This window comes from Pan paniscus, chromosome 4 (assembly GCF_029289425.2).
Source record: "Pan paniscus chromosome 4, NHGRI_mPanPan1-v2.0_pri, whole genome shotgun sequence".
Taxonomy (NCBI): Eukaryota; Metazoa; Chordata; class Mammalia; order Primates; family Hominidae; genus Pan; species Pan paniscus.
This window is the reverse complement of record NC_073253.2, coordinates 93,649,824-93,673,517: the sequence shown is the minus strand read 5'-3', so window position 1 is coordinate 93,673,517 and position 23,694 is coordinate 93,649,824. Positions and strand designations below refer to the sequence as shown.

At 38.9% G+C, this 23,694-nt stretch overlaps 1 pseudogene; it reads left to right on the top strand.

The window, feature by feature from the left end:
• LOC100979374 (keratin, type II cytoskeletal 8-like) overlaps positions 1 to 23,694 on the top strand; it is a 45,398-nt pseudogene that overhangs the window by 19,373 nt on the left and 2,331 nt on the right.

Here is a 23,694-nt window from a genome sequence, read left to right as displayed (position 1 = left end):
AATCTAGGTGTAATTATTAGAGGAAATTGCTAAAAGTAGAAGCACTGAAAAATTACTACAATTAGCAGACATTTGTGCCTTTAAGGTGATAGGCGAGACAGACCATGGATTTTTAAAACATGAAATGAAATAATAACTTTTGTACTTTTATGATATGTTGAACACAGGCCATCCTGGCAACTTGCAAAGTATTAAGATTCTAGTTTCTTGGGTAGGTGAAGTATAATAGATTTTAGATGATTACAAATCATTTCACTTGTGATTTGGCACTTACTTCTCAGATTAACAAATCATGTAAAAATGATTCAACCATTGCATATTAAAAGCTTGGAGATAAAGTTGATTGTATCTATTTCACTGAGTTTAAAAAGATTTTCTATAACTGTTCACACAGTCCTGCAACATTACACACAATTTTCACAAGTTATTGTGGAAATACAAGGTAAAGGCTTATTTCATTAATACATCATTTGGAGAAAACATGAAAAGTGCTTTAAAATGCTAATTTTGTTCAGGCATGATCTGAACAAGAATGACTTAGATGTTAGACATTGTGGTCATTCTCATTTTTAAAGAATACCAGTGAGTCATATTTTTGCAAGTTGATCTCAAAGAATTTGTCTAAGAGATTAAAAAGTATATATTACGTTGGTTATTAAGAACTTTATTTGATTATTTAGTAGAGTTGGCTGTGTTTTACAGAATATCACTATAAAAGATAGGACAGATAATAATGATAAGAATAAATAACTGTTAGTTTCTATGTTCCATCTTCTTTTCATTCAAGCCTCTCAACACACATTGAACATGATGGCTCTAGCTAAGTAACCAAAAGACAATTTAAAAAATTGCCTATTTAGCAATGTTTCTATCAAAATAGTAGGCTATCTCCTAGAACATTAAAAAAAAGCCGGCTAATTATTGAAATAAACAGCTCTTAAATATCGATCTTATTTCAGTGAAGATTTGTTGCTTGCTCACATCACATAGTCCATGGCAGTCTGGCATATCTCTTCAAAATAGTGATGCGGAAGCTCATCCTCTCCCTTCATCTTTTGGTGCCTGTTCAACACATGACCTGCATGCTTGCCTCAGAAGTGGAAAGAGAGTGGAGGATAGCTTGTGGGAGATTTAAGGGACTAGGGATTGAAATGGCACCTATTCCATCAACCAAAGTGGAGTCATATGGCCCCACCACCTTCAAGGATTGGGGGGGGGGGCGGGAATATAGTGCTCAGGAGAGGCAGAAAAAGAAAGGGGTTTAGTAAGAAAATAGCAGCATTTGAGTTTCACTCTTTAATTAAGTCAGAGTATTAATGCTCACACTATGTTGGCCGTGGAAGTAGGCCATTCAAATCTCCGTCAAGAGGACCTGCTGAGGGGACCATAGTTGATTTATAGCCCCAGCTGTTACACATTTGAGTCAATACCTCAAGCTGATGTAAGTCAATGATTGAGCTTAGTGGGAATGCAAGAACCAGACCATTAATGCTCAAAGTGAGATTTCTCCAAGAGCAACTGGTTCTTAAAGTCCACCATTGACCTGGCCTGGCCAAGATGTTCTTGGAACTGCAGTTTTCAGAGATTGCTTCTAACTCATTTTTTCTTCCCTCTCTTCTTTCACAAGTGTCAGACCTATAGGGTGGTTTAAAGGCTCTTCTTGTCACTCTTACTCCCACTTTTATCTTTCACAGAGCCACCGCAATAAATCTCTTGACTGTCTAATTGTATTTTGATTTTTCCTTACTGGAGGACCTGAACTGACAGAAATGGAGCTAGGATTGATTTATTTAGAAAATAAGATGAGTTTTGAGAATGAGTCACTCTCTACCTGACTAACAAAGATGAGCTTGTTTTAAGGGGAATGTGCAGCATGGATAATCCCCATCCCAAAATAATGGCCTAATTCCTGAAGGGCCCTGGGAAAATGTCCTGGTATAGAGAAATGATTTTGCTGGTGCAGTGTTTCAGGCATTTGTGAGATATGTGGAGAACAACTCCTTTTTAAGGACTGTGGAGTTGCCTAGTTACTACTACTTGTATTGACACTGAGGGTGATTAACAGTTAAATACTTTGGTAGCTTATAAAAATCCCCTCCTCTTCTGTAGAAAGACCAGCCTGGAGTCATGTATTAGTCAACCAAGTCTGTCATAATAGAATGCCACAGGCTGCATGACTTAAACAACAGAAATTTATTTCTCAAATTCTAATGACTGGAAGTTCAAGATCAGGGTGCCAGTGGAATTGTTGTCTGATGAGAGCTCTCTTCTTGGCCTGCAGATGATCAACCACTTTTTTGCTGTGTCCTCACATGGCCTTTCCTCTCTGCATGGTCAAAGATAATTTTAGATTAGATTAGAGGTTTTTTTGATCAAGGGGAGCAGAATATAAGGCAGGATATTTGAAAGTTCATTTACTTGGTGGTACTTTCTCAGGAGATGTGATTTAGTACCTTGCAAGGACTGAAGGGAATGAGGAAACCTTACTGCTGAGGTGGCCACTCAATGTATGGAAAATCAAAGGGCCATGCTGAGTAAAGTAGAAATTCGTTAATTTCCTTGCTATGTTGTAGAAATAGAATAAAATGTTTCAGGCATGTGGACATACTGGAATGGATATATTGTGCAAGGCCAGAAGGCCCACCAGATGATTATCTTCTATCACTAAGGCCATGAGGAATGTTCTGGTGAGAGGGTCTTTAGCATCACTGAGAAATTCAGGAGTGTATCTTCTCTTTAGGTTAGGGCTGATAGCAGGTGAGGGGCCCACAGACCTGGGCTCTTTAATAACCATGTGGATGATGAGGCACCAAAATAATAAACACCAGGGGGTACCATTTAAAATCAGAAACCAGGAGGTTACAATAACTATAACAATCAGAAAGTTCAGAGGGGCAGTCAAGATTCAGGGAGCTAGTTAATAGAGGATGGCTACAGAGGAAAAATAGATGGGCAGCCAACAAAGGTGTTGCTTAATATCTAGAACCAGAACATGGTAAGAATGGAAGAGCAGGAGGCTGCAGGGAGTCACTTCAATGAGCAATCATAATTCCTTGCTCAGTTTCCAGATCTGAGCTAATTTTCAAATACAGCAAATACTGACAGAAGAAGTAGCCAGATTTTCTAGAGGAAAGAGCTGCCAGTATGTACTGCAATGACTCCCAGTTCAACCTCAAAAGAGCCCATGATCACTTGAGTGCTTTCACACTGGAGAAAGGGTCACGCCTGGACATTTTAGAATGATTTTACAGAGAATTCAAGTTGATATTCATACTACGGGACTCAAAGCTCATTATTGTTCCCTGAGAGAGTAGGGAGTACAAGGGCTAAGTAATAAATGGAGTCCTGGCTAAAAGTTAAGCTATTGGGTTCCTGGGTAGAAGCACCTAATTATTATTTCCCTGGTCTTTGAGTGTATAATAGGAAATGATATTCTTGGCAGTTGGATAACATCCATCTGAGTCTTTGACCTGTGAAGTAAGAGTTATCACAGTGAATACCAGTGCCAAGTGGAAAACTCTGAAAATGCTCTTCACAGCCCCCTGACCAAGATATTCAATTGAAAAATACTATAACACCTTGCAGGAAATGGTTGGGATTAGTGCTTCAGTTACAGATCTAAAAGTTAAAGGGATGGTGGTCCTTATTATGTCGCCATTTAATTTTCCAGCATTAATCCATTTTATGTAGGGGCCTGATAGTCAAATTGGTGACTTACTTTGTTCATCTTGTTGTAGACTGTCACAAACTTAATAAAATCACATTCCATTTACAGCTTCCATGCTGACTGTGGTATTATTGCTAGAACAGATTAATAAGTACTTAAGTATATGGAATTCAGCCATTGACTTGGGGAATGCCTTCCTTTTTATTTCAACTAGAAAGAAGGATTAGAAAAAGTTCAAGTTTGTATAGAATGAACACCAATATTCACTTATAGATTTGCTCCAGAGTTATGTCAATGCTTGTCCTCTCTGACACAATATATTCCAAAGAGATATGGATTCTCTGACATCTCACAGAATGTCACATAGATCCATTATATTGATGACATCATGCAGACTGCACTAGATAAGCAGGAATGGTTAGTGCCCGCCCTGGAGACCTTGGTAAGATACATGAACTCCAGAGGAAGGGAGACAAGTCCTGTAAGATTCAGGGCAAAGTCATCTGCAACAGAAAATTATATACCTTTTCAGAAACAGTTCCTGACGATATTTGTGTTTCTTTTAAATTGAATGTTAACTTGGCCTGGTATGTGTTATTGCAGAGGTTAGAAAACTTTTCCTTTAAAAGGCCAGATAGTAAACCTTTCAGCTTTGTGAGCTATATGGTCTTATTTGCACCTACACAGCTCTGCTGTCATAGTTCAAAAGGCACTATAAACAATTTCTAAACAAATACACATAGTTGTATTCCAATGAAATTTTAACTACCAAAACATGTGGTGGCCACATTTGGCCTATGGGTTGTGATCTGTTGTCCCACATATTGTTGAATCACAGTATCCTTCCTAACTTTTTGAACTTATTTATTCAGCAGGTATATATTGAATACATACTGTGTGCCAACTATTCTAGGGACACATTGGTGGACAAAACAGACAATCAAAGAAAGATTTCTGCCTTGATAAACAAACAAACAATAAATAAGTGCACATAAAAAGAAGGAAAAGAGAAAGAATGGAAAAAAGAAAAAGAAATAGAGAAAGCAAAAAATGTACACGCAAATAAGCAAGAAAAAACAATAGCAAATAAAAGGCGGCAGTGGTGGGGGGATGAGATAGAGAAATCAGATGGTAGGACAGGCCACATTTGATAGCATTGCCACAAATACTTCTCCACGTTCAGTAATAATTGAGAAGGTTTCAACTATGTGAAGATCTGGGAAAAATATTCCAATAATGGGACAAAGCAAATTCAAAGTCTCTGTGGTGTGATTGAGAAAAGAGTGAAGTGCAGTGTTGTCAAACAAATTGACTTAAAGAGAGAGTGGTAGGACTTGAAGTGGGAGAGGAAAGTGTGAGAATTGTAAAGCATTTGAATTTTATTTTAAATTCAATGAGAAGACACTGGAGAGTTCTAAGTGAGAAATTACATTTTCTGATTTATGTTTTTTAAATAGATAACTCTGGTCCTATTTGAAGAGTGGATTTAGTGGAAAAACTTAAGATGGGAGACCATTTAGAAGGCTATTGCTGTAATTCTGGAAAGAATTGATTTACTTTTTTTATAAGAATAGGTTTATAAACCTATTTTTGACTCTCCCAGTTCAACTTCAAAAGGGCCCATGATCACTTGAGTGCCTTCACACTGGAGAAAGGGTCATGCCTGGACATTTTAAGAATTATTTTACACAGAAATCAAGTGATACCACTTGTGCTATAATTCAAGTGATATCATTCAAGTGATTCTTTATAATAAAGAATAGGTTTATAAAGAATAGGTTTATAAGCCTATTCTTTCTAAACCTATAAACCTTATTCTTTTATATGATAACCCCCCCCCCCACCACCACCTATCTTCATCAATCGTTTATTGTTTTCAACTAACCACAAAGATATCGGAACACCATACCTGCTATTCGGCGCATGGATGGGGATAGTTGGCACTGCTATAAGCCTTCTAATCCGAGCAGAACTAGGCCAACCAGGAACTCTGCTAGGAGATGATCAGATCTATAATGTTATTGTTACTGTCCACTCATTCGTTATAATCTTTATGGTGATACCAATCATAATTGAGGGTTTTGGCAACTGGCTAGTCCCTCTGATAATTGGTGCACCCGATATGGCATTCCCCCGGATAAATAATATGAGCTTCTGACTTCTCTCCCCATCTTTTCTACTCCTACTTGCGTCTTCAATAGTAGAAGCTGGTGCTGGAACCCGCTGGACAGTTTATCCCTCTTTAGCAGGAAACCCATCACATGCAGGAGCCTCTGTGGACCTGATCATCATCTCGCTCCACTTGGCAGGTGTCTCTTCTATTTTAAGGGCCATTAACTTTATTACGACAATTATTAACATAAAACCCCCAGCTATATCCCAGTATCAAACACCCCTTTTCGTTTGATCAATCCTCATTACGGTAGTCCTTCTACTCCTTTCCCTCCCAGTCCTAGCCGCCGGCATTTCTACACTATTACTACACTACTAACTGACAGTAACCTCAACACTACTTTTTTTGACCCTGCTGGAGAGGGTGACCCTATTTTGTACCAACATTTATTCTGATTTTTTGGTCACCCTGAAGTCTATGTACTTATCCTACCAGGCTCCAGGATAATCATCTCCCACATTGTAACATATTATTCTGGAAAAAAGGAACAATTTGGATACATGGGCTTAATATGAGCCATGATATCAATTGGCTTCTTAGGATTTATCGTATAGGCTCACCATATATTTACAGTAGGAATAGACGTAGACACACAAGCACACTTCACCTCTGCACCATAATTGTTGCTATCCCTACTGGCGTCAAGGTCTTTAGCTGATTAGCTACCCTGCACGGCGGTAGCATCAAATGATCTTCCGCAATATTCTGAGCCCTAGGATTCATTTTCCTTTCACAGTAGGAGGTTTAAGCGGCATCGTATTAGCTAATTCATCACTAGATATTGTCTTACACGACATATACTATGTTGTAGCCCATTTCCACTATGTTCTATCAGTAGGAGTGGTATGCGCCATTATAGGAGGCTGTGTCCACTGCTTCCCCCTATTTTCAGATTATACACTTAATCAGACCTACGCGAAAATCCACTTCACCATTATATTCGTCAGTGTTAATTTAACCTTTTTTTTGCAGCACTTCCTCTGCCTATCCAGTATGCCTTGATGTTACTCTGATTATCCCGATGCATACACCACGTGAAATATTATCTCATCCATAGGCCCATTTATCTCACTAACAGCAGTTATGCTAATAATCTTTATGATCTGAGAAGGCTTTGCTTCAAAACGAAAAGTACTGACAATTGAATAACCATCTACTAATTTAGAGTGGCTTTATGGCTGTCCACCACTTTACCATACATTCGAAGAGCCAGCCTATGTGAAAACCTAAATGAGAAAGGAAGGACTCGAACCCCCAGAAGCTGGTTTCAAGCCAATCCCATAACCTCTATGACTCTCTTGATAAGATATTAGTAAGATTGTTACATAACTTTGTCAAAGTTAATTTATAGGTTAATCCCTATATGTCTTAATGGCTCATCCAGTTCAATTAGGCCTTCAAGATGCTACATCCCCTATTATAGAAGAACTACTCACTTTCCATGATCACGCTCTTATAATTATTTTCCTAATTAGTTCCCTAGTCCTATACACTATTTCCCTAATACTCAGAACAAAATTAACTCATATTAGCACCATACATGCCCAAGAAATTGAGACTGTGTGAACTATTTTACCCACCATTATCTTAATTTTAATTGCCCTCCCATCCCTACGTATTCTGTACATAAGAGACGAGGTTAACAACACTTCTCTTACCATCAAAGCAATTGGCCACCAATGATATTGAAGCTATAAACATACAGACTCTGAAGATTTAGGCTTCTATTCTTATATGATTCCAACAGCAGACTTAAAGCCAGGAGAACTTCGACTCCTCGGAGTTGATAACCTTATAAGAATAAGGTTTATTCTTTTATAATGGTTCAGATAAGGGAGATAGCAGAGGCTTTGGAGAGAAGCTATTGACAGAAGACATATTCAGTAGTACTCTACAGTAGCCCTTACTAATAGGAATAAATGAGTGAAGAAGACAGCAGAATAACTGATGCCTGCTTGGTTTTTAGCTTAATACATTTGACGTTTACTCTTACCAAGATGGGAAAGACTGAGGGAATAACAGTCTTTTTAGAATCAGGGAGTACCTCAATATGTGCCAGTTTGATAAGCAAAATACATGAATACAGAAAAGCAGTAAAATATGCGAGCCTGAAATATGAGATGAAACCAGAGATGGAGGTCATTAATTTGTAGAAAGTATGTGGTGACACTTAGGGAAAAGGTAATACAAAAGAGAAGAGAGCTCAGGAATGGACGTTGTGCCATGTCAACATTTACAGCAAAGTAAAGTAAGAACATGGTAGTTGTGGTACTAGAGATGGAGGAAGCAAAGTAGAAGGAGGAAGACTAGTTAGAAAAGAAAAAAGAGAAGGCGCTTCAACGGGGTATGAGGAAGAAGAGGAAAGTACGATGGTAAAGTTAAAAGACAGCATTTCAAGAAGGAGGTTAACAGGCAAGTAAAGAAAGAAACTACAATCAGAAGGTAGCATATGTAACCATGACCTAATAGTTACTTTCTTTAAAAATAGTCATTAAGAACTCATGTAGGGGTTTGAAATTTGGGATGAAGTCAGAGATGTGGGTCATTAATTTATAGAAAGTATGTGACACTTAGGGAAAAGGCCATAGAAAGGAGAAGAGAGCTCAGGGAATACCAATGTACTCCCTGATTCATGTAAAGGTTTTTAAGTGACTATTTTTAAAGAAAGTAACTACTAGGTCATGGTTGCATATGCCACCTTCTGATTATAGTTTTTGCCTTCCCTGTGTAATAGGGGAAAGAAGGCTAGTCTGGTCTGTGAGATTACAATGAACTAGGGAGGAAACAGAAAGAGAGGGTGTCTCATGTGAGATGTGGGATATCAAAACCTCAGGAGCCAGGAAAGCTGAAACCAGCCAGAGCTGAAACTAGAGTCTGAGAAGTCAGAAGGGGTCATCTGGATGATTACCAAGCTTGAGGCACCAGAATCAGATATCAAAGCTGAGTTATGGAGCCAGGAAGGCGGAAACTACAAAGACTAGAACAAGCACAAGCAAGGTGAGAATAGAAGGGAGGTGTCTAGAACTTCCTCCCAGATCAGGATCTTTTAAAAAATATAACAGCCTAGGTGTAGCCACATTGGGTCAGGCTCAGCAGAATAACAGACGCTGGTTCCATTATGTATAGGCTCTCTTCTCCAGTTGGAGTGTGCCAAGGCTTCTTGTGGATTTTTGAGAAGAAAGGCCTCTCATGTTCTGGTGGATTCTTGGTGAAAACTCCTAATTTGGGAAGTGGGAAATGATTTCGCATAATCAGGGCTGCTTCCTGTGTGTGCAGCCTGTGTAGTTGCACAGGGCCCTGTGCTTAGAAGGACCCCATGTTCGGTTTAATGCTCTGCTGTCACCACCTTGACATTCTTATAGTTTTTGAACCAGGGCCCCCGCATTGTTAGTTTACACTGGACCCATAAATGATGTAGCCAGTCCTGCAATAATTGCTTTTCTAGCCACATAGTTTACTTTTTTTTTCTGACCATGGGGTTAGTTTGAGTGGATGCTCTTTCTGCCATGTGTTTGGGTTAACTTTCTGCATCTGGCTGTAGATTTGTATCTAAACATTAGCAGACCAGAAGAATACAAAAGCTAAATAATTCAAACAATGCTCTTTATAGTAGTTTTTAAACTGGGAGTCATAGCAATAGCCCAGGTGTCTGGATGGCACACAGAAGAAGGAGACTTCCTTGGTGAACAGTGTAGTGGTGGCTAGATCAGAAGGAGGCAAGGTGTGGGATAAGGGGCAGCATGTTGGTGAATGGCCAACCACCACCCAGATGGCAGCAAGTCATGGAGGAGAGGCAAATCCTCTGCACAAATCCTGTTGTATTAGTCTGTTCTCACGCTGCTAATAAACACATACCTGAGACTGGGTAATTTATAAAGAAAAAAAAAGAGGTTTAATGGACTACAGTTCCACATGACTGGGGAGGTCTCACAGTCATGGTGGAAGGTGAAAGGCATGTGTCTTACATGGCAGCAGGCAAGAGAGAGCTTGTGCAGGGAAACTCCCCTTTATAAAACCATTAGATCCCATGAGACTTATTCACTATCACAGGAACAGCATGGGAAAGACCCCCACCCCATGATTCAATTACCTCCCATCAAGTCCCTCCCACAACATGTTGGAATCATGGGAGCTACAATTCAAGATGAGATTTGGGTGGGGACACAGCTAAACCATACCACCTGGGAACAACCAGTGACAGCAAGAAGTTTTATTAGCCCTTGTGCTTTCACCTCTGTCCTTGGCCAGGATGGCAAGCAGCCACAATATTCCATGGATATTATATTGAGAAAATGGGGACTGTAGGACAACCTCTTCCACTCTGTTTTGTCTCTTGTGAAACTTTGCTTTTCCATGATGGTTTATGCATTCTGACCCATAAATAATTTGAGAGTAGAAGTATTTAAAAATTATTCCCATCTTACCCAGCAGGGGACTCAGTGTGTCTGCCCTTGCCTCAGTACTCAAGGCTGCAGTGATAAGATTGTGCCACCATGAAAGACCATCTGACTTTCATGTCTCAACGCAGCTCTAATGACCAGAAACTCTTTCTTTCTCATAAGGCATTTGTCCAGGTCTGAGGCCAATATCTTGAAGATGCAGGCCCAATGTTTACCTCCACCAATGAGGAGATAGGATGGCCTCCACTCTGATGTTGGGGCAAACAGTTTCATCTTGTGTGTCCTGGATTGGATCAGAGTAGAATAAAATCAGGGTGAGGCAGACAGGGTTTCCAATTACTCAAATATTTTGCCTTTGAGTAAATATATAATAAATCTCTTCCCTTTCAGAAGAACCTGTGAGCTACATGATAAATTGAGCACTTAAGATGGTCACTTAATGCAAATCCAAGAACCACTGGACATCCTTGATTGTTTGGTGTTTTTAGCATTCAGAACTGTTAGTAACTTGTCCACAAGCATGTAAATCTCTACACTAATACTGCAAGGCAGCAATTCGATTTTCATGGTCCTGAGTATACATGTCTCAGTACAGCTTGAGTGAGTGAGTGGACTGAACGAGAGATTTGAGGGAGGTGAAATCAATCCACTCTGTTAAAATGTCATTTAAGTTTTAGATGTGGCCATGGACCAGGAGGTAAGATAGTATTTCATTCAATTAAAGTTACCTAGAGGTTGCATGAAAAGTATATGAAAATCTACTCAGACTATGTGGGAAAAATCCGTAAGAGTGTCTTCTTTATTTTGATGGTTTTGCAATTCTGAACTGTTTTATTCAATATAGGTGTTTTATGTATCCCCGGGCTCAGTAGGCTCAGGTGCTGGGACTCATGGGGAACATGGGGACTCTCCCTTGGTTATCTCACTGGTCTGTGGCTATTTTGCATAGATGAAGCTCTCTAGGTTTTGAAGAGCTGAAGTGACAGAGGGCCTGAGACCCCTTTCCAGTTGTGTCTGCAGAGGGTACAGCTATGTGTCTTCAGAGGTCCTTGAATCTGGTCAAAAAAAAAAAAAAAACCCCAAAAAACCCAAAAAAGTCTGTATCACTATTAGGTCTATCATGTGATTACTCTCCAGATGCAGGGGGAGTATGTGAACATACCCTCTGGGAGGCAGCGCATCTGCCCTGCAGTGGGCTGGTCAAAGAAGAGAAGAACTGGGGATGGCATTCCTCCAGAGTTGCAGGCAGTGTTGACAGCAATGCTCAAAGAAGTTTAGCTTGTGGATCCTTCAGGTGAGGATGATATCATGGATGTCCAGTATGGAGACATTGAGGACCAGGGAAAATGTGGAAAACTCTTGGTGGACAGGCATTATGGCCCCCTGAGTCCAGCCTCATGAGGGCACTTATATAGAGACAGGTCCTTCTGTAGGTAGGTGCTGTTGGCAGAGACTTGAGCTTAATATGGTTGATCATGGGAGGTTGTGGATTCACCAGGGGCTTCTCCTTACCCTTGAAGACTAAGGAATAGAGTGTCATGGGATTTAGGACAAGGTTCTGCCAGATTCTTGTTAGCATTAAATTACAGAAATCTTTTTTAGTTTACATAGTAGTGTTCATGCTGGGAGTGTTCACTTGGAGTTCCTGCCCTGCCACAGCATAGGCACAGCAGCCCTCCCTGCCAGTGAGCCTCTCTCTGGGGTCAGCTAGAAGAAGGGGTAGGCAGCTGGAGGCAGTGTACACATCACTACTTTTAGCGTTTAGACTTTTTTTTTTTGCCTATTGATCCCTGAGACTTTTCCTCAGTTAAGCCTCCCAAGCCACACCATTGAAACCCAATTATGAGCTGAAAATGCCCTCTGCCTACCAGCATCACTCCCCAGCAGTTAGTGGCATTCCCCCAATGCGCTATCATACACTTTCATTTCTGAGATTTTTACAAAGTCCCCTTGAAGACTTCTTTTTCTGTAAGAAGGAGGTCTGCCAACTATTCATCTCCCATGCACAAGTGGTTCTGTAAATGCTATAGTAAAATGTCTTCTAAATAAAACAAAGCCACAGTGGCTAGAAATATGTTAAAGCTTTGTCTCATTAATTAGTTTTGATTCTGAAATTATATGGAATATTTGTGGGAGAGGTATATATATTTTGTAAAATAAGTACTTTTGTCTTACAAGTAACTCTCTCTAACATGAGCTCTAAGAACCTTGTTTGAAATTTCATTACATGGTCAATTCAGCATGTAATGAAAAGTTCAGGGAAGGATTGGAGTGCATAACTTGGGCCATGGGAGACATGGATATGTTTCATATTTCTTAATTTATACCTCTTTGTAGAAATGGGTGAATAATCCCAATTTTCTGCAGGAATAGAGCCACCGTATAATATTCCAAAAAAAAAAATCCATGGGTTGCTATGGAGATGATAATGCTTGCAGTCCCTGGGCTCTGCCCACTGGGGATCCCAGGGAACAGTTGCTGCCAGGGTTTCTCCCCTTCTGTGTCCCTTGGTAGAGGATCTGTATCCCAGCTGATGCTCAGGCTCTGCTCCCAGCCCCGGCTCCACCTGGAAGAGGGGGAGGTCTTCTTGGGGAGGGACGTCCTCTTAGTCTATCTCTTTCATCATGTGGAAATGATGCCTCTCTCTGTATTTGGAGAACTGGGTTGGCTACTTGTTTGGTAAAAAAGCTTCAAGACATTTAACCGATCATGGAATACTTCTAAAAATGCTGACAGACTCATCACTATTTCTTTTATAACTGTATTAGTTTCCTATTACTGCTGTAATGAGTTACTACAAATTACCTGGGGGCTTAAAACAACATGAATTTAGTCTCTTACCATTTTGGAGGCCAGAAGTTCAAAATCAGTCCCATTGGACTAAAGTCAGGGTGTCAGCAAGGCTGGTTCCTTCTAGAGACTCTAGGGGAGAATCCATCTGCTTGCCTTCTCTAGCTTCTGGAGGCCATAGCATTTCCTGGCTGTGGCTCCTTTCCTCCATCTTCAAAGTCAGCAGTAAATCATCTCCAAATCTCTTTCTCTCTGTCCCTCTGCTTGTGTCACCACCTGGTCATCTTTCTCAGTCCGAGACACCTCTCTCTCTCTTCTTGTTTTTTTTTTTTTTTTTTTTTTTTTTGAGATGGAGTCTTACTCTGTCGCCCAGGCTGGAGTGCAGTGGCACGATCTCAGCTCACTGCAACCTCCACCTCCCGGGTTCAAGTTATTCTCCTGCCTCAGCCTCCCAAGTAGCTGGGATTACAGGTGCATGCCACCATGCCCAGCTAATTTTTGTATCTTTAGTACAGATGGGGTTTCATCATGTTGGTCAGGCTGGTCTCGAACTCCTGATCTCATGATCTGCCCGACTTGGCCTCCCAAAGTGCTGGAATTACAGGCATAAGCCACCGCGCCTGGCCACACCTCTCTCTCTTATAAAGACCCTCGTGATTACACTGGGCCTATTCAGATAATCCAGAATAATTTCCCCATCTGAAGACCCTTAATTTGATCATGTCTACAGCCTCTTTTACCACGTAAGGCCACCTATTCATTGTAGTTGTTCCATATAAGGCCACAGATCCCAAGGATTACACTGTGACATCTCTGGGGTTGGGGAGGTGTGGGTATTATTCAGCTTACAACAATAAAGAATGAGTGTAGAAATATGAAGTTGGTGGCCTTATTTGCAGTATGTCTTTATGCAAAGCCTTTTACAAATCATTTCCAGGAAAGTCCTTAGTTCTGGCAGAGACCTTTTATAACAACCACTTCAGTATAAAATTGTCCTATTTTGCCACTGCCAAGTTAACAAGCAGTTTAACCACAGGCTGTTTTGCAAATGTGATTTTAAACAGACAATTACTTTGGATATATTTATTATTTTGTGTTCAGTGTAATGGCAATGAATTCAATGAATTAATATTCACATAGTTGTCACATGCCATTTCTAAAGAGTTCTCCTTGAGCCCAATACTCATTAGAATTTCCTAATAAGCACTATAAAATGACTCTATCCTGAAATATTGTCAAATTACAACGGAAAAATTCACATACACAAAATCCATGTAACCAGGCATAAGAATTCTGAGCATCTCCTTCCTTCTCTTTCTTTCTCTCTGTGTGTCTCTCTGTTTCTGTCTCTCTCTCTCTCTCCATCTGTCTGTATCTGTCTCTCTCTCTTTCTCTATCTGCCTCTGTTTTTTTGAGCCCTTACTCTGAGGGAAGCCAGTTACCATGTTGTGAGCAACTGTTATGGGGAGACTCATTTGAGGAGAATCTGGTGTTTTCAGTCTAGAGTCAGCAATGACCTGAGCGTGAGGTTGGAAGCAATTTGAAAAAAAAAAAATCCTGAAAACATTTATCCAAATTAAAGCTGCTGAGAAATATAAGGAATAAATAAGAGCTTCTTGGTACCAAAGAAACGAAGATTACAGAATGTCCTTTGTTAGTCTTCAGAATGAGGGGGAAAATGAAAATACCCTTTCTCAGTACAAAGAATCAGTGACGAGACTATTAAATTTGACATGAATTATGAAGTAGAAAAATTTGCTTAATTTATTAATTTTATGATATATGTAATCAATATCTAATTTGGCATAACACTGTAAATGTTTTTTTAAAAAGTCTCTGAATTGACTTTGGAGATAACTGCATCCCTGGCCAACACCTTGATTGCAGCCTCATGAGAGGCTCTGAGACAGACCCAGCTAGCTAAGCTGCTCACAGGTGCCTGACTCACAGAGCCTGTGAGATAACAAATGCTTGTTGTTTGCAGTCATGACATTTTGAGGTAATTTGTGAGGCAGCAATAGATAACTAATACACAAGCCTTGAGCATCTTAAAGTCTCATAAAAAAATTAGTAACTTACTCAAGACTGTACCTTCAACCAAATGTTGGATTTTGACTACTCTGCAAAGGCAGAGGTAGAGGAAGGGGAGAGCTGAGCATAAGGCAAAACTCTGTTCACCCTAAAAGTTGGACCTGTGTATTCCTATGACACTGACAAAGTGGACATGCTGAGAATACATTTGCATGGGGCAGTTAAAAGCATCCTGGGAATAAACTCTTCCTAAAATGATTTGTTACATTGGTCAAGTCCTAGTGTTAGAAAAGAGTGAACACAGCTTGATGCTTTACTTAAATGGACTGCTTGGCCTGGACAAACAGGAATGTGGAGAAAGCTGCTTTGGGAAAAATGAAATAAAGTTTTCTAGAAAAGACAAGTATGCCAAAATTTCTAGGAGATGATATACTGACCACAAAGCAGCTGTGCTTTGTGCTCCCAGGGTGTAACTTTATCATGAGGAAGAGGGGCTTCCCTTGGAGTACCTTGGACTGCAGAGGGCATAAGTGTGAAATGGCACTACCTTCCCTGCCTACGGAGAGGGGCCTGGAAGGGGTTTCACAGACAGAAGCCATCTGGGCCACCACAGTGTGTCAGAGCCAAAGTAGGGAAGGAGGGACTGGCAGAGGCAATGTGAGAGCTCAGAAGTTTCTGTGTATGGGCACCAAGGAAAAGGAAGCCTGCAAATTCCACAGTCATGAAACAGAGCCAAATTAGAGAAATAATATACTGCCATTATGATTTTTCTTAATCCTCTGGCTGGTGTGCTCTGTGAAACAGAAATTATATTCCTTGGGTTTCTCTGGGTAATTAGTAATTCTAGTATGGCATCTATTTATAGCATGGACTAATTGCTACCCAAAGATTAGAACTAACTGCCTTGTATTAAACAGATAATAGCATGAGCATAGAGAAAATGTGTACTGCCAGAGATTATTTATATATCCCCAAGCCTGTGCATAGCAATAGAAAACTGGGTTAGAAATATTGTTGCCGCTAGTAGAAAAGACTGTTTAGTTTCCAAGGGAAAAGTGATGGTCTTCCCTGGAGACCAGAGGGTCCCTGCCAGCATTAGGCAAAGAACGTTTTGACCCTAGCTGGAACTTTCCACCAAGGCATTATGTAAAAAGAGGTAGGGATGGAAAATAGAGAGAAAAGTGTGTTGATTGAAGCCTACAGGATCCATAGGGAATAACATCTGCTCTATCAAGGCAAAGAATGTCTTACAGTTGTGGGGGAATGCTTGGTGATGGGTACATAGGTGTTTTAAACCAAGGAAAAAGCCCCACGACCATATGGATTCCATTTTTAAAGGTATATCAGACTGTAGGACATTTGTGCTTGTAATTGTTGTAAAAAAGCTTTTTTATTGACAGTAATAGAAATAGTAGGTGAGATGAGGTTCACTCTAAGCAAATGGTTGCTATAGTAAAATATTTTAATGGTGGCTAGGATAATAGGAAAGAAAGTATGATTCCCATACTTAATACAAATTGATAGAGGAGGAGAAATACAAAGTCATTTATAGCAAAAAAGATGGGCAAAACCCAAGATGGGGAAGCACTAATCATTGGAACAGCTACCAAGTTATCCAGCATTTCAAGGCACTATCCTAGAAGTATCTTTGAGGTGACCCAAACTAGTGGCCGATCATTAAGTTCTTCCGTAATATTGTGTGTAATAAACATATAGAACTGTGAGTTGGAACAACCGACCATTTCATTACTGTTTCATTAATACCATTTTTTCTTGTGGCACACGACCACAGCAAAAGCAAAATTTTAGTAATTTAAAAGTCCAGTTTTACTTGATAAGCCATGTCAAGCCTAGCTTTTCTGGTCTTTTAAACATGAGGTTTAATTAATGATGGTTTGATTCCATAGCTCCCAAACTTTTTGTGCAGTAGGGTGGTGCCACTCAAAGTTTGGATCCAAGCTCCCTGCACATCAGTCACCTTAGAAGTGTGTTGAGAAAGAAAACACACACACACACACACACACACACACACACACATTTTATATATATATATAATATATATATATAAAATATATATATTTATGTGCGTGTTATATATACACACACACGTGTGTTTTATGTGTGTGTGTATATATATATAGAGAGAGAGAGAGAGAGAAAGAGAGGTGGGGCCTGGGAATCATAATTTCAACTATTATGCTTTCCTTCTTGAAGTGACAAGTACTGTAGGGACTGTACTTTGAGAAGCCTAGTTCCAGGGAGATTTTGATTGATGAATTCTGAGGAAAGGCAGGGGGAGGAAGACAACCACCAAGAAGGAAGTGCAGAGCAGGGAATGTAGTCAGAAACTCCATGATCTTGCCTTTCAAATTGCTTCAAATTGATTTCAAATTTGATATTAACAATAGAGTTTTGTCTATTCCAGTTCCCATAATAAAGACTGGAGGTAAGTTGAGATTCAATCTCCCTCTTGCTTGTGCCCTGAAGATCCAAAATTAAAATTTGACTCTGGGGACAAAGAGGGTACTGTTGATGGTATGGCCTGGAAAATCAGCTACAGGCTGGACCTTAGTCCGCTATTAGCCCCTAAGCTACAAAAGGGAGTTTTACAGAATGTAGAGAAGCCTTGTTATGGGATAGTGTCAGTAATTATTAGGATGATAATGATAATAGTGAATGTTCCTATCATTTAGTTTTAAACACAGACTTGAACAGTCTTAGGTAATTCTTATGATAACCATATGATATCAGATGAGGAAAATTAGACTTAGTAACTTACCAAGTGTATTTTGCTGCTATGTGGACAAACTGGGCTTTTAATTTCAGCCTGTTTTTCTTCAAAACCTATGAACTATATCACTAGTCTCTTTGCCTCCTTAAGTGATACTGTGAGGGAAAGGATAAAGCTATTCTAAATTAACTTTTCACAAGAGTTGTTAAATCAACGTTGATTACACTACTTCTGTCATTAGAGCTTCTGGAAAGTCATTACACAGGTGGCTCTTGGCTATTTATTGTGTAGGTAACAGCATCCCTCAGAGTCAAGCCTAGGAAAAGTTTCTGTTTATCCCAATAAAAAAGATTTTCCATTTCTGGGACTAGAGACCTTTTAAGGATATTAGCAGGAGGAGTGTAGTTGGAGTCCCAGTTGAACCTAAACTGAATGCACTTTAGGACACGTAGAGACAGATTTTTATGAGAAAGCAAACCTCTTGGGAAATAACTATTACAAGGGAGAAAGAAATTTTGCACATAGCTATGCCCAATAACATGATAGATACTGGAAGTGAAGAGCTGTTTTTAATAAAGAATAATGCCTATCACTCAGCTCATCCTTCAGCCTGAAACGACTTAGGTCAAGTGCTAGGAAAACTGAGGTAACACATGAAAGGGCTCTTTTATCAAAAGGTCTGAAATCACTGGGAGCTCCATAACAATATAATGTACTGTGCCATGTGGGCTGACTCCCTGGGATTCATTCTCCCCTACATGTGCAGAGAACAGACAACAGAGAGTGCCTGCCACCTGATGGCATCAAGCATACGGGAGGCCACCCAAGGTTCACAGCTTTGGGCACCACATCATATTTGGCACAACAGAGAGGATTTGGCCCAGTGGGGCATGTGCATAGTGCGTATTCAGTCACAATGATCAGGATTTGTGCCAGATATTGAAGAAAGGGGCCTTCATGGGATTTTATAAGCCTGAAGCCAAAAGAGAGAAAAAAATGGCAGTGATTGCGTAGTATCTGAGAGAACTCTGTGCTTCAATCCATATGAGATACTTTTAGAAATAATAAAGGGAAACTTTGAGGGACTCCAGGTATTTCAAATAGTGGGTAGAAGCAGGCCCTAAAGAGTCCATTTATTACAATTAAAACTGTGGTATCTGGCCTCCCAAAGGCCTCCCAGCAGTCCTTGGCTTCTGATATTCACGTCCTTGGGTAGAGCCCATATACATTAATTAGTGCTGACCCATGTGACCAGTAGAATACTGTGGAAGCGATGGTGTATGATATCTGAGGTTAGGACATAAAAGGCATTGCAGCTTCCACCTGGTTTTTTTTTTATTGTGGGAGAAACTAAACTTCATGTCTTAAGGAAAACCAAGCAGCCGTATGGAAAGGTCCACAGGGAGGGTAACTGAGACCTCCCACCAAAAGCCACACTTGCCATCCATGTGAGTAAGCATATCTTTCACACATAGTCAAGTCTTCAGATGACTGTGTCATGACCCATATCTGACTGCAGCCTCATGAGATATTGAGCCAGAACTGCTCAGACAACCCTCTTCCAAATTCCTAATACAAGAAACAAAGAGAAATACTAATAAGTGTGATTAATAGTTTTTTTTAAAAGTCACTAAGTTATAGAATAATACGCTATGCAAAAATATGAACCCCATTTTTACTCACAGGATAGAAAGACCTGAGGAGAGTTTGGGTAAGACTTGAATTGCTCCTTAAGTAAAGGGTGGGATTTGGCTGGGTGCTGAAACAATGAGAAGACTTTCTTGAAAGAGGGATGAATATTGCTTAAGGCAGAAACACAGATACATCTATATTCAAAGGGACAGATTTGTTCAGGTTTGGGTCATAATCCTGAAAGACACAATTCTGAGTGCCATAAGATCCCAAGAGATCAAATTTCCAAAAGATCAATATTCCTAAAGTCTAAAATTGCTAACATCAAAAATCCTGAAAATCACAATCACAGGACAGTTGCATTGTTAGGCGGAACAATTACCTTGTTACTGTCTTTTTGCAGAAGAAAATGAATTTCACTTGAATCCCCAAACTATAATGACAGATTTAGAACTAGGTGCAATCAAGGCTTTAAAAGTGAATTTCAAGGTGTTACCAATAAAGTTTGTTTTTTTTCCATTCAGCCAATGCATTTGGCAGAAAATTCAGATGAGAGGATTGGCCACATGTTACAGCAACAATGAGAACTTCAGTTTAAAAATGCGTCATTGCCTGCGTTGGCATTTCCTTCAGCTGATGATATTCCAGGAGCTTCTAATGAATTGAAGCTGCCTGAAGAAGCTGGTGAGGTTGCTGACTGATGCATAAATAATTATATGAATGGTAGGATAAAAAGACACTTAAGCAATGGTGTTGCTGTTTGATCACCAGTATTGTTTCTGCCAAATTTGTGGTCTTATATAAGTGCATGTGGAATAGATTTCTGTGTATGCAAAACAACACAGAAGCATGGCACAGAAGATGGGAAAATGTAATAGAAAATCTTCATGTCTGTGTATATCAAATCATAGAAGCATTTCAAAAAGAGCCAGCACCATGCAGGAAGTGAAGGTGAACATTTTGTCTGAGAAAAGCCATGTCCTGAAAGAAAACAAATCAGCTGCTCATTGTGATGCTAGGGTTCAAAATATTGTTAATGTTGTGAAAATCAGCCAGCTCTTATGAACTGTCTCAGTGCAATTGCCCATAATCTATCCTTGTAATACACATTTTTCAAATGCTAAATTTTCTTTTTAGTTTTCTGGAGGTTTTTTCTTTCTTTCTTTTTTTTTTTTTTTGATTTTTTTTTTACTTTGATTCTTTTTTTAAAATTTATTTATTTTTTTATTATTATACTTTAAGTTTTAGGGTACATGTGCACATTGTGCAGGTTAGTTACATACGTATACATGTGCCATGCTGGTGTGCTGCACCCACTAACTCGTCATCTAGCATTAGGTATATCTCCCAATGCTATCCCTCCCCCCTCTCCCCACCCCACAACAGTCCCCAGAGCGTGATGTTCCCCTTCCTGTGTCCATGTGTTCTCATTGTTCAATTCCCACCTATGAGTGAGAATATGCGGTGTTTGGTTTTTTGTTCTTGCGATAGTTTACTGAGAATGATGATTTCCAATTTCATCCATGTCCCTACAAAGGACATGAACTCATCATTTTTTATGGCTGCATAGTATTCCATGGTGTATATGTGCCACATTTTCTTAATCCAGTCTATCATTGTTGGACATTTGGGTTGGTTCCAAGTCTTTGCTATTGTGAATAATGCCACAATAAACATACGTGTGCATGTGTCTTTATAGCAGCATGATTTATAGTCCTTTGGGTATATACCCAGTAATGGGATGGCTGGGTCAAATGGTATTTCTAGTTCTAGATCCCTGAGGAATCGCCACACTGACTTCCACAATGGTTGAACTAGTTTACAGTCCCACCAACAGTGTAAAAGTGTTCCTGTTTCTCCACATCCTCTCCAGCACCTGTTGTTTCCTGACTTTTTAATGATTGCCATTCTAACTGGTGTGAGATGGTATCTCATTGTGGTTTTGATTTGCATTTCTCTGATGGCCAGTGATGGTGAGCATTTTTTCATGTGTTTTTTGGCTGCATAAATGTCTTCTTTTGAGAAGTGTCTGTTCATGTCCTTCGCCCACTCTTTGATGGGGTTGTTTGTTTTTTTCTTGTAAATTTGTTTGAGTTCATTGTAGATCTGGTTTTTTCTTTTTTTCAGTTTTTTTCCCAGTATTTTACATTCTCAGCATTTTTTTTCTTTTTCAATTCTCTGTGATATGTATTTTATCTTTGCATCATTTCCAATACTGGAAGTATAAATCATGTAGGGACTTCTAGAAATGTCTAATTTGTTTTATGCATTTTTTGTAAATATGATTCCATGAAAGTGCATTATCACAACATTGACTTCGAGTGTAAGCATTGGAGCACGTATGTAAAAATACTGGAATTTCCTCATTAAATGAAGACAATTTTTGTACATCTGCGTTTGTGAAAGATAAAATTTTTTGAGATCTTGGCTCTTTGGGTGATTGGTACAGTGGTGACCCATTCCAGTTTTCGATCAATCATGTCAAAAGACTTAGTTCATCCCTCACAGTATTTAGGACAGCAGTCCTAAAACACACTATTACCAACCACAGTGATAGGTATTCATACATTTCGCTTTTGACCTATTTTTTATGAATATAGTTCATCTGCTCATAACTGTTATATCAGTGTGACTATCAGTATACCTGAATATTCATACTTGAAATTTGTGTTATTATTGCCTGTTATTGGGTAAAGTGGCTTATGAGGTGTTCTGCTGTGTTTTTGTATGTTTCTCAAATAAATCTCCTTTTAAAAATGTAAATATCTTTTAAATATTTTTAAAATTACTTTTTGCAGAGTTATGGTGTCAGGATTTTGATCTTTTGTGAGTTCAACATTTGGATTTATGGTGTTCGTGGGTGTGTCTTTCGGGATTATCATTGGCTTCCATTTGTCCACAGTATTGAACATACAGTGAAGCAAGGAATTAGGTGAGATAGATTGGCGAGATCCAGGTTAGGGAAACCTTTATTTCTAATTTTAGGGCCTTGGATATAAACTAGAAGGCACTGGATATATGAGGTAGAAGAATAATGAAATAAATATTGGTTTTCCAGAATACTGTCTCATCTGGTGATTAGGAATTGAATGAAATAGAAGCAAGAAGACATTGGAATGAATAAATTGTTTGAATAATTTAATAATTGCAGATGGTAAATATGAATGAACTAAAAAACAAATACATTAGAGAAACTGGACTTTACATATTTTCAAATATAACCTTACTTTAGAAGACCAAGTAATATTAAACATTTCTTGTAAATCTTTGACTTAGAAGATTTTTATTTATTCATTAAAAAATGTTATTTTTTAGTAAGTTGGACAGATATTATTAATAAATTTAATTCAACAAATATTACAATTAATCTTTCTTTACACAATGTCAGCAACATGGGGGCAATTATTAATTTAAATAGTTTAAATAATTTATTATCCTCTGAATTTATAGATAAAAATTTTAAGAAAATGCATAAAAGTATTTCTCCTTTATAGTTTTGTTCAGTGATTTTGTTGTTTGTTAATTTCTACTTTGAAACCGCAAGCAGGTGTCTGAGAAAGAATTTCACTTTTCTCTGTCAAGATAGGTACTGACCTGGCCAGATAATCCCATTTGCTGGAACTAGGAAAGGAGAGATTAATTATTACTTTTATCTTTATTCAGCTGCATCTCATAGTCTTCCTTTTTATTTCTATCTTGCACTTCACTGTTTTTCTCAAGAACTCTCATCTCTGTGGAGGAAAAAATATCAATATTTGTGCCCATACCTAACAGTTGTCTGGGTCTACAGCTCTGAATGAAAACTAACATACCACACACCCAAAAGATGAAGTACTTACATCACCTTCACAGGCAAAGTATTCATGTCTATAACCACAAATCTAATCATTTAGCTGAGGTGCTAAGTGGCAGTTTTTGGAAATCTGTAAGGAATTTCTGGAGAAAAGGATATATTTAAGAAAGCTCACTTCTAATTTATATAATCGTTCTAATGTTCATGACATTTAAAAAAATTTGAAGGCTGTGATTATTAATGGTTGTGAAATTAATTTAGTGTTATAAGCATTTTTAAAATGAAATAAAATAGTATTTAACAGAAAATGTCAAAATTAGTGGAGCACGGCAAGGATAGGTACTATGTAATAAAGCTTTTGATTCATGTTTTATACATGTTTGTTTTTGTGTGGGCCACGCTGTAATATTACCTGTTATCATGGGTCATAGTTAACATTTTTGAAAACTATTGATACTTTGGAATACAAATCCTAAA